Source organism: Conger conger, chromosome 16 (assembly GCF_963514075.1).
Source record: "Conger conger chromosome 16, fConCon1.1, whole genome shotgun sequence".
Lineage (NCBI taxonomy): Eukaryota > Metazoa > Chordata > Actinopteri > Anguilliformes > Congridae > Conger > Conger conger.
Genome location: NC_083775.1, coordinates 36,165,817 through 36,173,039, shown reverse-complemented (window position 1 = coordinate 36,173,039; position 7,223 = coordinate 36,165,817). Strand labels below are relative to the sequence as shown.

At 43.4% G+C, this 7,223-nt stretch overlaps 1 long non-coding RNA gene across 1 annotated transcript; it reads right to left on the bottom strand.

Annotated features, from left to right (window-relative positions):
* Positions 1-2,912: 2,912 nt before the first annotated feature.
* Positions 2,913-6,442, bottom strand: LOC133114279 (uncharacterized). Its single transcript, XR_009705540.1, has 3 exons — positions 6,333-6,442; positions 4,004-4,123; positions 2,913-3,126 (listed from the first exon to the last, which is right to left on the bottom strand). It is a non-coding gene; the product is annotated as an uncharacterized LOC133114279 (long non-coding RNA).
* Between the last annotated feature and the right edge of the window lie 781 nt (positions 6,443-7,223).

Genomic DNA, 7,223 nt, shown 5'->3' with positions numbered 1-7,223 from the left:
TCACAGCAGATCCAGATGATTATAGATGACCAGATCAAATTTGGGAAATTTACAACCTTGTAGAACATTATTCCTCTGAAAGTGGGGAATTTACAGCACCTTTGGGTGAAGCCTGGACATTAATTACACTCCGATGTGCCCGCTGTACGCTCATGAATCTCCTACAAATGGGCGTCGTTTAGCCAAATGATGTCATAAATTTGACAAAGCTTTGCAAAAGATTAGGCTCAGCATTGGGATCCCTGGTCACAGGAGGTGTGGAATGTAAAACGGATTTTAACCCTTTAAGGCGTACAATCACAAGTGATTCCAATGTTCTTAACTGAGCATTCTAATGCTGATGTAACAATCAATACAGGTTAGAAAGCAATCGAGTTCTACTACATTGACCTAGAAATTTGATCTATGAATAAGAGCAACCAAGCTATCATTGATGGCTGAATTAATTGAATTCAATTGCCTGGCAAGTCCAAATGCATTAGTGTTCAAATTTAGACCAACCTGTCCAGCAGAAACAATTCCACCTCCACGCCTTCAACTCCACCCACTTACTAAGCTCTCACCACCTTCCGAATTGCACTTTTTCTCTTTTTTTTGGCAGTAGATAGGGCCAGCAATGCTGGAGGTGGTCATTTGTCTGCCATTTGAGAAACGCTTTCCATTTCAAGGCATCTACCTAAGTGAATTAAACCTCCCGGATTTTTTTTATCATCCTAAATTTAACTATAATGTGCTTTGAATGTCCCAGTCATGGCCATTTATGTAAAGGAGAAAGAGCAGTGGTCCCAGAACTGATCCATGTGGGACTCCACTTCCCACAATACCCTGCTCAGATAAGATTCCTCCTACTACTCTGTGTTCTATCCCGTAATCAGTTCTAAACCCACTCTGCGAAGCCTAATTTTTCATGCAATGAATATTGTCCACCTGTTTGGGAGGAGGTATGTTCTGTTATGCTGAGCAAGACTTGGACTGCTGCTGTGGTTGGGTGCAGATACAGAAGCTTCAGACATGCAGCACAAGGGGGCAGTAGTGTTCAGTGACTGGCATTTGGGTTGATATAAGGTTGTCAGCCCACAAACACTCCAGCATACTGTATTAAGGGAAGAGGAAACTGGGAAGTTTATTAAGGAAGCGCCACTTCGTATGCAACTGTATACATTTCAATTTCCTGCATTTACTGGCATGCTGTACAAAATTTCTGAATATTTATCTTTGTACACAGGCAATATTGTGGTTGTGTCATTCATGGAGAGCAATATGATATTCAGGGAAATTGGGAAAATAAATACCAAGATATGAATCAATTTAGTGAGAAAGATAGTATCCAGAACTTGAAGTGGTTTAAAACCTTATTATTTTAGCATCATATTTTCCATTTTAAGCACAGGGGATATACAGTATACATTCGTTAACTATTTAGCACAGCTGCACGTATTGTATTCCTTTCCCGCATGTTTGTTTGCTGGCGCCCGTTTCTGTGTTTCCAGAAGATTCCATCATGGCACAGATGCTGTGGCCCACAGGACTGGAGGGACTCAGGTGGGATGGGAGAGCAGACAGATGGTGAGCAGGCTTCTTTCCGAGAAGCATCCCCGTGCCCCCATCCGTGGGCGCTGCGCCTCACATCAACATCAACCAGGACTTTAAAATGACAGAACCCCTGCACAAACTCCCACACAGACCTGTCACTGACTCCAGACAGGGCCACCCTGCCACTCATGGCCTCCACCGGCCCTGGCCCCTGTCTGACGCAGTTCTATTTGTTTGATTTTATTTTATTTTATTTTTTACATTTGTTTCAAATTTTTTCAATTTGGTTGGCGATTGTACCCTACCCACTCAAATAATTCACTGGGGATACACCAGGTCCTCAGTGTGCGACTACAATGATCTGATGCCAGCATGGAGGTCGCTTACATTAGCTGTGCGCCACCGCGGCTCCTCTCGGTCATGTACCTTAGCCACTAAGGTACCGGTCATGTACCTTAGCCACTAAGGTACCGGTCATGTACCTTAGCCACTAAGGTACCGGTCATGTACCTTAGCCACTAGGATACCGGTCATGTACCTTAGCCACTAGGGTACCGGTCATGTACCTTAGCCACTAAGGTACCGGTCATGTACCTTAGCCGCTAGGGTACCGGTCATGTACCTTAGCCACTAGCGTACCAGTCATGTACCTTAGCCACTAGGGTCCCGGTCATGTACCTTAGCCACTAGAGTCCCGGTCATGTACCTTAGCCACTAGGGTACTGGTCATGTACCTTAGCCACTAGAGTCCCGGTCATGTACCTTAGCCACTAGGGTACCGGTCATGTACCTTAGCCACTAGAGTCCCGGTCATGTACCTTAGCCACTAGGGTACCAGTCATGTACCTTAGCCACTAGAGTCCTGGTCATGTACCTTAGCCACTAGGGTCCCGGTCATGTACCTTAGCCACTAGAGTCCCGGTCATGTACCTTAGCCACTAGGGTCCCGGTCATGTACCTTAGCCACTTGGGTACCGGTCATGTACCTTAGCCACTAGAGTCCTGGTCATGTACCTTAGCCACTAGGGTACCGGTCATGTACCTTAGCCACTGGGGTACCGGTCATGTACCTTAGCCACTAGGGTACCGGTACCTTAGCCATTAGAGTCCCAGTCATGAGACTGGTCCCAGTCACTAGGGTCCCAGTCATGAGATTCGGTGGTGAGCAGACCGCGCTGGGAGCAGTCTCTCCTCTCTCTCCCGGCTATGTGAGAACAACATGCTGTAGGCTCAATCATTTCTGTCCCAGATTATTTATTTATTTATCCATCTTCCTCACTCTCTCCCACGCAGAGGAATGATACGGGTGCCAGGTGCGCAAGAACACGGGGGGGCGGGGGGGGGGGGGGGAGGGGACAGGCTGCTCAACCTGTCTCCTCTCATCTTCCTCTTCCTCTTCCTCTCGAGGGGGGCACAGCTGTCAGTCTCGGGCCCTCTGACGCACGGCGGCTAGCCGAGAGCTCCGGAGGCAGAGATGTCACTCACCTGAGCTTCTGTCAAGGAGCCACTCAAAGAAACGCTGAGGTTGCCAGGCACCTGGACGGATAACGATGGCTTCGCGCCGCAGCGACGCGACAGGCCATCATTCAGGAGCTGGAGAGGAAGTTCATATCACGGGCTGTGATCATTTGCTGAATGACGAACCGCGTTTGTGACAAAAACAAAGGACCTGCACGCAAATATGTCCAGTGTTAATTTCGCTTCAGCGGAGTTTAGACAGGGTCTAGCGTGACAGAAAGTTGATTTAACGCGTACCGATTTACCGGGTGGTATGAATTGTCAGGTTGCGTTATGATTATTGTGAGAGAGACGGGAGCTGGCGACAAAAAAAAACAAAACGCACACAAATAGGGTTTGCGCTCATATCTCAGTCATAAGATCATTTTGGAATAGCCGTGATTCCTGTTCACTGGAAATGCAGAGACAAAATCATGACTCACACTGAAGATGAAGGGCACTTTCAATATGTGTGTGTGTATAAGCATTTGTTGTAAAACCAGATGCCAGGTAAAGTCCGATAGCATTGCTTTATGGCGCCTGTCGTTGTAATGTGCACGGGGAGGACAAATGGTATCAACCTACCTAACTAGTTACCTAACTAGTTACATATAATTCCAATATGTTTCCGATAAAGGTATAACACCTAGTCAGGTATACTGGGCAAGAGCAGGTGGAGGACACAGAAAACAGATCATATGCCATGTACTGTATAAAGGCAACCTGTGCGTGAATCCTCAAAAATATTAAAGACAATTGATTTAAAAGATTTAAAAACATTAAGGCAGTTATACTTGTGTACATTCTCAAGATAACGGCATCAGCATCATCTATCACTCCTGTCCTTCCCATCTCTCTACACCAGCGGTGTCAAACTCCAGTCCTGGAGGGCCGCAGTGTCTGCTGGTTTTTGGTGTATTTCAGCGAGATAGATACATTTTAAAGCCTTTCATTGGCTAAAGAGTCCACACACCTTGTTCTCTTGGCCTTAATTGGCTGCTGATTGAAAGAAAACCAGAAATACCAGCAGAGACTGCGGCCCTCCAGGACTGGAGTTTGACACCCCTGCTCTCCATTGTTCTGTCCAAGAAAGCTGTAAAAAGAAGAAAAATGAGAAAATAAATAATAATATGTTTGTGCAGTGATACTGGGTGGTAAACTGCAGTCTCCCTCTGTGCAGTGATACTGGGTGGTAATTGTGAGGGCTGTAGTAGGCCAGATGGTGGGCTCTGAACTGGAAAAATATACAGTCACTGAGCACTTTATTAGGTATTTATTAGACTCATTTTTTAGACTTCTACTGCTGTAGCCTATCCATTTGCCTTGCATGGCAGCCAATCGCCGTTGGTGTGTGAGTGTGTGTATGAATGGGTGAATGAGAAGCATCAATTGTACAGCGCTTTGGCTAGAGGCCCTATATAAATGTCAATATTATATACACCATTTACTTAGAATTATGATGCATTGTGTTTTCGGCATACCACTGTTGTAATGTGTGGTTATTTGCATTACTGTCACCTTCCTGTCAGCTTTGACCAGTCTGGCCCTTCTCCTCTGACCTCTCTCATTAACAACACGTTTCTGCCTGCTGAATTGCTGCTCACTGGATGTCTTTTGTTTTTTGTCTTTCTCTGCAAACTCTAGTGACTGTTGTGCATGAAAATCCCAGGAGATCAGCAGTTTCTGAGATACTTAAACCACCCTGTCTGGCACCAACAGTCACTCCACAGTCAAAGTCACTTTTAAACTTTTATTGCCGGTGCGTAATGGTCTCAGGGTGTGTAGTGAAAAGGTTATAGTTTGATATTACAGAGGCAAAAAAATGTATTTTCCATTCTGCAAGCCTAACAAACTGCACTTTTGGAAACGTTTGCTAAAATGTACAAATTGTATAAGTCTGCAACGTACCCCATACTGATTTTACCACTCCAAGTTACAAAATAAGGAACCATTGCCACTAAAGCAATGGCATAAATAGTTATACAGTTAGACCATGAGTTGAACACTTTCAAGCAGTATATCCTGTGACCAGATTGATAGAAAATGTCACTGTGGAAAATAGGAACGAACGCAAATAAACCCAATTTGGCTCATGCGACTTATGGGCTTGAAGAACATTTTCCTAACTAAAAAAAAACAAAACTATTCTGGGAACATTAGAATAAACTTGCCCCTAAACACATTAACAGAACTTTCCAAGTAAATATTTTCATGAAACCTTCCTGGACTGAGAATTCCTAAGAGCGAAGAAAGCTGTTCTTCCTGAGCTGTATGGCCCCTCCTTGGCAGTGCTGGCACTAGGATTTTGCCAGGGGGAACTATTCACGGATTGGGGGTGGAGAGTATCGGCGATCACAGACAAGGCACCAATGCAAGAACAAAAGTAATTTGCACCCTGTGAATGCTGCACCTTTAAAATGTCTTTCAAAAACATTAAAAAAAACCCATTTTAACGTGAATTGTTTGGCCCACGGATGGTTGTGGCCTGAAATTACTGCATAGAGCAGGGGTCGGCAACCCTGGTCCCGGAGAGCCGCAGGGTGCGCTGGCTTTCCCTATTACTCAGCACTTAATTGATCAATTAAAGCGGCTAATTACACAGTTAACTCCCCTCACCTCCTTTCTTGGGTGTGAATCGTTTGCTGCTTTTAAGGTGAAAATAAAAACCAACGCACCCTGCAGCTCTCCGGGACCAGGGTTGCTGACCTCTAACATAGAGACTTTGGAATACAGTACATAATCAGCTCCAGGCAGTCAATGACCTTTGAAACAGTTATCTATTGACCCAGGTCTGGTATTTCTATGTTTCAGTTTGTTTATATATCAAGTGTATGTTTGAACTATTAATATTGGGCAAAATTGGCAACAAGAATAGTAACGCCTTGCAGCTTTGATGTACAGTTCTTCATAAGCATGTGGCTATTGGACAAAAGTGCTAAAACTAGAAAACTGAGGGCTAAATGATGGACAATCTCACAAAGCATTACACTGTGACCACATTATGCTTGAATTATTACACCCAACTGTGTTTGCATTCATTGCTGGCGTACTGGAGAGAAAAGTGGAACTGCAGCAGAACCCAACACAAAGCACTATTGTATTCATGCAAAAATGACTAATTATGCAGTCAACCAAAACCAGTCTCCTCTGGTTGCAATTAGCGGATAGACTAACTCACAAAACAGTGAGAATTTTACACTAAGTATATCATGTATCGCCAGTCTCAATTCCCAAAAGAAACTTTTCAGTCAAACTTTAAATTCAGCAAGAGAGAAATCGCTGTAAGTACAGAAGGGACAGACCTGTATTAAATTGAAATCTCCTCTTACTCAGGGTGTGAGGAGTCAAAAGTGGAACACTTTGGTCATTTGGAAGATAACTGATTGTAGATGTGAAAAAAACGTTGTTGAGAGGATCCCAAAACTAAACAGCATCCGGAACAGCTGCTAATCAGTACCTGCAGACTGAACAGGTGAAGGGTGTGTTTGTGTGTTGTTCAGCAATTTGTTTTCAGTCTGCTAATAAGGCAAAGCTATTTTCCAAAACATACCCTCACTTTGTTTTGTTGACCGCATCTGTGTCTTGCAGAAAGTGTAGCTGCAATATTGCAGTCTACATTTCATCAACTGGAAATTGTGCAAAGAATGACATTGCATAACATTAAATAACATGCTTTTAATTATATTTAAACAAATTAAATTTCCTCCAGTATAATACCTCAGTGGGTAGTTGTTAGAAACCTTGAGTGAGTAATCCAGACCTCTGTGAATTAATGTAATTGTACATATTCCATGTATATTTTTACTGTTTATTTAAGACACATCTCATTTTTGTGCAAACATCTTTGAAATATACATGGATTAAGAAAATTAAGCATGCATCAAATGGAAGGATCACTGTCAGAGGAATGGCTGCTAATTGATATAATTAAGGCTTGATGTTTGTCACAGGTCACGTAACAGTCATGGCGAGGTTATTTAAGATCGCTGAAAACCACTGAAATTTTTTTATAATTTATTAAATTAACCAATATATCAATGTAGCATGTGCAGTGGTGGAAGATCATTGAAATAACGTGCCACTGCAGCAACAGTAACAAGTGCTTGAAGTTTAAAAATAAATAAATGGGCATTTGTTACTGATGTGAGTACAATACACTGATAGGCTGGTGCATTTAATCACATCTGTCCGCA